The sequence below is a fragment of the Onychomys torridus genome, chromosome 1 (genome assembly GCF_903995425.1).
Source record: "Onychomys torridus chromosome 1, mOncTor1.1, whole genome shotgun sequence".
Taxonomy (NCBI): domain Eukaryota; kingdom Metazoa; phylum Chordata; class Mammalia; order Rodentia; family Cricetidae; genus Onychomys; species Onychomys torridus.
The window spans coordinates 42,744,192-42,752,490 of NC_050443.1; the positions used below are offsets into that span (position 1 = coordinate 42,744,192).

The following is an 8,299-nucleotide window of genomic DNA, read 5'->3' on the forward strand; positions in this document are numbered from 1 at the left end:
AAAATCCATTCTCCCACAGGTGTAATTTGCTGCACCCCAGGGTGTGTCATTTGCATGTGCGCCACCCTGGGGAAATTCCACATGACACTTGTCAGAGAATGGTGTGTTTACAGCTTTGTAGGATATTCATGGAACTCAAATTCAATGTTAATGCCTATTTTGATTGGGTTTGAAAATAATCAGGGCTCATGTCCTTGAAGCCAGGAAGAGAATATCTGTCCAGATACACAATCCCACCTTGGTTCCTGTGGCCTTTCAGAAGAGAGTTCAATCAAATGGCTTCCCTTAGCAACATGGGAAAGGTATGCCATGCTGTCACTGTTTAGCACTAGAATGTTGAAGTTGTACCTGTGTCCCATATGCCTAAGAAGTGGTCCAATTTCAGCTTGAGGTTAAGTATATGCCAGATGTCTCCCATGAAAGCCCTATGCAAGGAGGGGGCTCAAAAGCCTTCTGTCATGATGTGATCTTGAGTGTCCACCTGTCCCTTCCCAATCCAGAAGTGAGGACACAAAATGAGTAGGTGGGAGTGTAAATTCAAGAGTAAGTTTCTCTATCCCAGTGGCATGAAACAGAGAAGCTCTAGGCCTTGTGACTCCAACTGTGGGCATTCCCCTGCATTCCCTGATCAGTGGCGCCTGTGCAATTCCTTGGAATAGTTCAGTACAGAGTGTTCATGGAATTGTCATCCTAAAACAAAATGCCTGAAGGGCAGAATATTGCCACAATCAGGCTAGAATCCTGAGCCTATGCTTCAAAGGGTAAAGATTCTTGGTGTGTAAGACATTAGTTGAGGAAGGCTCAGGACCTGAAGAGATCCCAACACTTGGGCTTATTCTTCCACTTATTGGAATTGTGTCAGGATGCTTCAGGCTCTGAAAGAAAATCCCAGGTCACTGAGAGACGTGAAGGAGACAGGGACATGAGCAGTGTGTTGGCATCTTAAACCTTGTAGAAGAGTAGACTGTCACACCTTTGAAGGGAGTCCTCAGAGCACTTCTAGGTATGTGCCTCTGGACATCATTGAATTTCCCTTGTGGCAAATCAAGATTTTGGTATAGCTAGACCACTTAATTGGGCCTCAAGGAAGCCAAAAGGAGACAAGGCACCTCTTTCTCCCCTGCCCTGCAGCCTGGGCCTCAGCGTCATTTTATTGTGCATGATTTGTAGTTCAACATCTCTCTTCATGACATAGTTTTGTCCTCATAGACCCAGGCCTTCAGGGAGGATATTTCCATGTGCATTTTTTGACAGAAACAATGTGCTTACCAGGGCAGACTGCAATCATGAGGGCCTTGGCCATGTGATGTTGAAGCCGAAAGTACAGCCCTTTGTGGTCAAAACTGCTTCAAGGGGTTCAGCAGAATGAACTCTCTTAAGCCAAGGGCATGATCTTTGAAGGAAGAAAAGGTAGGACATGAGGTCACCCTTGAGATGGGCCATTGATAAAATTGCCTGTTCTGTGAAAACTGACCATGATCAGAAAGCATGCCAAGTCTCTGTATATCTCTGTCTCTAGGAAATCACAATACACTTAGAGTGCTTGCACAGAGTCACAGATGGTATCCTTTCCTTCCTGCCTAGGAAACTTCAGTGTTTCAGTACAGGCTCCTATCCCCCCATGTTCTTACTGTTACTAGTTGACCATTGTCAAGACACAATGCAGGGCTAGTTATCTGTTATTTTTTGGGTGGGGGATTTCATACACTGGCCCCACATGTCAGAGGCCATTTATCAGTTCTCTATAGAAGAACACTATGCATATAAAGACTGACACCCACAGAATAATGCCTACATAAAATCCCTTCTCCCAAGGGTGTCATTTTATGCTCCCCAGGATGTGTCATTTGGCTGTTTTAGACCCCTGTGGAAATTCCACATGACACTTGTCAGAGAATGGTGTGTTTACAGCTTTGTAGGATATTCATGGATCTGTAATTCAATGCTAATGCCTATTTTTGATTGGGTTTGGAAATAATCAGGGCTCATGTCCTTGAAGCCAGGAAGATAATATCTGTATAGATACTCAATCCCAGCATGGTTCCTGTGACCTTTCAGATGACAGTTCATTCAAATGGCTTCCCTTAGCAACATGGGAAAGGAATGCCATGCTGTCACAGTTTAGCCCTACAATGTTGAAGATATACCTGTTTTCCATGTGCCTAACTGTGGCCTGATTTCACCTTGAGGTTAAGTATATGCCAGATGTCTCCTATAAAAGTCCTATGCAAGGAGGGGTCTCAAAAGCCTTCTGTCATGATGAGATCTTGAGTGTCTTCTCTGCCCCTCCCAATCCAGAATGGAGGCCAAAGAATAAGTAGGTGAGAGCTCAAAATCAAGTGTATGTTTCTCTATCCCTTTGGAATGAACCTGAGAAACTCTGAGCCTGGTGATTCCACTTCTTGGTATTCCCCTGCTTTCCCTGATCAGCAGCTCAGGTCCAATTTCCTTGGAATTGTGATGTATAGGGTATGCCTTTTGAATTGTCATTCTGCATACAAAAGTCTGAATGGTAGAATATTGCCACAATCTGGCCAGAGCCTGGTGACTGTGCTTCTAAGTTGAAAGTCTCTCAGAGTGTGATAGGTTTTATACAGAAAAGGCATAGGATCCTTAAGGATCCCAGACCTTGGGCTTATTTGTCCACTACCTGAAATGTGCCAGGATGCTTTGGGCTCTGAAATAAATCCCAGGTCACTGAAAGACAGGAGAGGAGACAGGGACATGAGCAGTTTGATGACGACTAAAGCATAGCACAAGGGGCTAGTGTCCCTAGATGTGCTTTCAATGGAGCTGTCAGGGCTTTGCTGTGTATTTACAACTGGAGACAATAGGATTCCACAGGTGGGGAATCAGGGCTTAGGGATAGCAAGGCCCTCAAGGAAGCCACATGGAGATAAAGCACCTCTTTCTCTTCTGACCTTAGTCTGATCCTCAGCATCATTCTTTGGAACATGATTTTTATATCACCATCTCTGTTCATGACATAGGTTTGTTGTCACAGACCCAGGTGTCTAGAGAGCACAGCTACACATGCCTTTATGACACAACCATACTTGATTACCTGGGCTACAGATGCTCATGTAGACCTTGGCCATGAGAATTTCAAGCCTGAATTACAACCAAGTCTGGACAAATCTGCTCCAAACGATTCAGCAGAATAGATTGTCTTCTTCAAAGGGGCAGCTCTTGTGGAGGAAGAAAGGGGATTATGACAAGGCACTCTTGAGATGGGCCTTGATGACACTGCATGGTCTGTGGGATATGGCCATGGTGTGAAGGCATGCCAAGGATCAGTAAATCACTGGCTCTTCAAAAAATAAATACACAGTGAGTCCTGCCACACAGTAACTGGTAGGAACCTTTTGTGCCTGCCTAAATTTTAACTTCATGGTTTCATTAAAGGCAGTTTTCACCTCATGCTCTGACTCTTAGCATTAGACTGAGGACAACTGTCCCAACACTATGCATAACTAGTTAAATATATTTTCTTGTAATTCCTGCATTGGCCCCATCAAGTCAGAGACCTGTCATCATGTCTCCATGTTAGAGCACTACCTATGTAAATTCTAAGACTCAGAGACAAATTGCTACATAAAAATCCATTCTCCCAAAGGTGTCATTTGCTACTTGCCAGCCTGTATGTCTTGCCTTCTCTATATCACAGGGGAAATTCCACATCACAGTGGTCAGCAATGTGTGTTCTAACAACTTTATGTAATATACATGAAACAGAAATTTCTTTGCAAAAACCCTCTGTTGAGAACATTTGAAAACAATCAGGGCTCATGGCTTTAGGACCAGGAAGAGAATGTCTGTCCAGATACACAATCCCACCTTAGTTCCTGTGGCCTTTCAGATGGGAGGTCAATTAAATGGGTTCCCTAAGCCACATGGGTAGGGAATACAGACGTGTCATTGTCCATCACTGGAATGTTGAAGATGTCCCTATGCCCAATATGCTTAAGAAGTGGCCCAATTTTACCTTGAGGTTAAGTATATGACAGATGGCTACTATGAAAGACCTTTGCAACTAGGTGGCTCAAAAGCCTTTTGTTATGATGTGATCTTGAGTGTCTTCCCTGCCCTTCCCAATCCAGAAGGGAGGCCAAAGGATAAATAGGTGGGGTGGTAAATTCAAGTGTAAGTTTCTCTATCCCTGTGGCAGGAACCAAAAAAGGTCTGACCCTCCTGGCTCCACCTTTGGGCATTCTGCTGCAGTATCTGATCAGCAGCTCCTGGTATATTTCCTTCGAATTCTACAATACTGGGTGTGCATTTCAAATTGTCATTCTGCAAACACAGGCCTGAGTTGTAGAATATTTCCACAATCAGGCCAGAGCCTGGAGGCTGTGCTTCTAAGTGGAAAGATTCTTGGGGTATCAGAGGTTTTACAGGGGAAGGCACAGGACCCTTAGTGATCCCAGCCCTTAGGCTTATTCTTCCACTTACTGGAAGTGTGCCAGGATGCTTCTGACTCTGAAACAAAATTCCAGGTCACTTAAAGACAGGAGTGGAGACACAGACTTGAGCAGTGTGTTGACAACTAAAGTCATGCACAAGGGGTCAGAGTCCAAAGAGGTGCTTTGAAAGGAGCCCTCAGGGTTCTGCTAGGTATTTGCTACTAGAGCGCATAGGATTTCACAGATGGGGAATCAGGGTTTAGGGATAGCAGAGCCTCTGTATTGGGCCTGAAGGAAGCCACAAGGAGATGAGGAAACATTTCTCTTCTGCCCTTAATCTGGGACTCAACATAATTATATGGAATATGATTTTTATGTCACCATCTCTCTCCATGACATAAGTTTGTCATCAGAGACCCAGGTCTCCAGAGAGCAACACATGCCTTTGTGATACAACCATAGTTGCTTATCAGTGCTGCTGGTACTCATGTTGGCCTTGACCATGAGAATTTAAGGCCCAAAGTACAGCCAATTCTAGACAAATGTGCTTCAAAGGATCCTACAGAATAGATTGTCTTCTTCAAAGGGGCAGCTGTTGTGGAGGAAGAAAGGGGATTATGTCAAGGCACTCTTGAGATAGGCCTTGATGACACTGCATGATCTGTGGGACATGACCATGGTGTTAAGGCATGCCAAGGATCAGTAAATCTCTGGCCCTTTGAAAATCAAATACACAGTGAGTAATCTGGGTAAGAGAACAGGAAGTACAGATTCAAGCATCTCCAGCAAATTACAAGAGATGGATGAGAGAATCTCAGGATTGAAGATACAATAGAAGAAATAGAATCATCTGTCAAAGAGAATGTTAAATCCAAAAAATTCTTAACAGAAAACATCCAGGAAATCTGGGACACCATAAAAAAGACCAAACCTAAGAATAAGAGGTACAGAAGGAGGAGAATTACAGCTCAAAGATACTGAAAATGTATTTAACAAAATCATAAAAGAAAAATTTCCCAACCAAAAGAAATGCATGCTGATGAATATACAAGAATTGTATGGAATGCCAAGTAGACTGGACAAAAAAGTCCCCTTACCACATAATAGTCAAAGCACTAAACATAAAGAATAAAGAAAGAATATTAAGAGCTGCCAAGGAAAAGGACCAAGTAACATATAAAGCAGACCTATCAGAATTAAATATGACTTCTTAAAGGAGACTCTACAAGACAGAAGTACCTGAACAGATATTTTTCAGCCACTACGAGACCACAGATGCCAGCCTAGACTATTGTACCCAGAAAAAACTTTCAATGGCCATAGATAGAGAAAACAAGATATTCCATGATAAAATAGGATTTAAACATTACCTGTCCACAAATATAGCCCTACAGAAAGTACTAGAAAGAAAACTCCAACCCAAGGATGTTAGCTGCACCTACAAAAACACAATAGGTAATCTCACACGAGAAAAACCCAAAGAAGGGAAACATATACACACTACCAACAACAAAATCATAAAATAACAGGAGTAAACAATCACATGTAGTGTTGTATTTTAAGTGTATTCTGACTTACAAAGCTTCCTTGGAGTCAGAGGGTGGGGCCAGATACTAGGGGATCAAAATTAACCATAGACATTTGGAGGACTGTAGACAAAGATGAGACAGGAAGTAGTAACGTGGGGCAGAGAGGGGATTCTGGCCCTTTGGGAATTAGAAACTGGAGAGCTAAGATGCAGCTATGGCTGCTCCCCTGCTTTTCTGATCTTTCAGAATTTTACCCCAATATCTGACTCTTGGTTTTATATTGATAAGATTAATTAGATTAACATTTCATCTGGCACCATACTCAGATGGTGAATTCACCAGATAGCTGCTTTCCTGAGGCTTTGCAGCTGCTGGAACCTGCTGAGGCTGCATGTGGGAACTGCACCTAGCAGAGACACCATGCTGGTGGCTGTTTTTTCCTTTTCTTCCCCAAGTGCTCTGAGTGAGTCTGGAATTTCCCTGTTGTAACCTCTCTAAAGCAATCCTCACAAGCCCCAAACTCCACAGCTACCTGGGCTCTAAATGCTGCTGGAGTTAGCACCTTATCACTTGCCAGTTCTGCCTTCAGGCAGTTCTGTGCTTTCACTTCCCATCTACTTGCCACATACACTGCTGTCATATGTTCCCCATTCATGCCTTTCAGATGGCTTACTCTTGGGCATCTTTTCCTCATGTGTTTTGAGCTTCTCTGTGAATCCCTGCTCAGGCTGTTGACATGAAATCAGTGGCAGCTGTCCTCATACATGGTATGCAGAGACAGCTAGCCTCACACTTCACAATCATTTTCAGCAGATTTAGGGAGACAATTATAACTTTTAAAAGGGGTGAATTAGATAAAAAGGTGGGGAGAGAAGAGGTTGAAGAGGTTTTTCCCAACATTAAAAATGAGAAACATTATGATGCATGAATTTAGATCTGTGAATAGTTTTACAATGAATGGTTTGAAAATGGAACCATTAAATGAAGGGATAGTCAACTTATTTGGGACTTATATGATGTCAACTATAAATTTGGTAATTCTTATTTTATCCCTAAAAGCATTGTTTGATATCAGTGCCAAATACAGAACATTGACTAATAAGAAAAAATCCTCATAAAGACAGACTAATGGAACTAAGAAAAAATATTCACACATAGGCAGAGGTATTTAGAACAGAAGTTACTACACCATGGTATTATGAAACTGAAGGGGAGTGACCTTAAGATATTAGGAAACCAAACTTAATTTATCCAGCTTCAATTCAAGAATGACAACCAGATGACAGACATCATCAAAGATATTCAGAAGTTAAATTAGAACCTATAGAAATGTAAAGAAAGCAATGGTTTCATATGGAATGCATTCACCTTTTGTGAAGCAGATGTTAAATCCATGGTCCACTTAGCACAGAAGTATTCCAAAAGACAAGAAAGATCTAATTAAATCAGTGTTGAGAAGTAGTCCTTAACTATAGTGTAACAATTGTTGGTGAGATTGAGCTAGGTACATAGAACAGCAAGGTAGGGTTAGAGATTTCCTAAGATCAAATTGTTGGTGGAGGCCATTATACTGATGTGGAAAGACATATTACATTTGATTATCACTCTTTGTCCCTATGCCATACAGCAGCTTTGATTACTTAGAACAAAATTCAAGAATCAGGAAAGAGGACTGATTCATTTATTAAAATTATACAAGGCCCAGAAGAAGCCTTCAATAAATTTTTACAAAGATTGACTTCAGCTGTAAATATAAGGATATCAAATCCAGAAGATATATGGATATTAAATGAACCTTTGACTTTTGAAAATGCAAATTCACAATGCAAAGGATAATTCAGCCTTTAAAGATAAGAGCAGCATCCATAAGGGAGTGAATCCAATATATAGTCAACATTGAATATCATACCCATGATGATGCTTGGAGAGGAGAGTTGATTTACAAAGGCTTGACAAAATATCAAAATGTCAAATGTTTTAATTGTGGTAAATAAGGCCATCTAAATAGATCTTGTAGGCAGGGTGTTCCTAGAAACAATGTTTTTTCTAGAGATGATCCAAACAGAAGGCTCCAGCCTTCTGAAGTATGCAAAAGTTGCACCAAAGGCCAGCATTGGACCAATGAATGGTTCAATCCTTTCCTGTCACCATGGGGAAAACTCCTCCCTGGAAAAATTAAAGGACCTAATGCCTATTGTAAAAACCCATACTGCTCTGAATGATAGAGCAGCTTTAGAAGATAAAACAAAAATTCCAGAAGAAACCATAAAGCAAATATTTTGGCAAACTATAAATCATCAAAGACCAAAGTTAAAATATATGTGGACATAAGGGCAGATATAACAATAATTGGACCAGAATCTTGAC

The 8,299-nt window shown here is 41.6% G+C and overlaps 3 non-coding genes across 3 annotated transcripts; all 3 read right to left on the reverse strand.

The window, feature by feature from the left end:
- Nucleotides 1–1,134: 1,134 nt before the first annotated feature.
- On the reverse strand, nt 1,135–1,213 carry LOC118576879. The gene has a single exon (XR_004944077.1). It is a non-coding gene; the product is annotated as a small nucleolar RNA SNORD115 (small nucleolar RNA).
- A 1,716-nt stretch (nt 1,214–2,929) lies between these two features.
- On the reverse strand, nt 2,930–3,008 carry LOC118576892. The gene has a single exon (XR_004944089.1). It is a non-coding gene; the product is annotated as a small nucleolar RNA SNORD115 (small nucleolar RNA).
- Nucleotides 3,009–4,743: 1,735 nt separating this feature from the next.
- Nucleotides 4,744–4,822, reverse strand: LOC118576881. Its single transcript, XR_004944078.1, has one exon. It is a non-coding gene; the product is annotated as a small nucleolar RNA SNORD115 (small nucleolar RNA).
- Nucleotides 4,823–8,299: the final 3,477 nt, after the last annotated feature.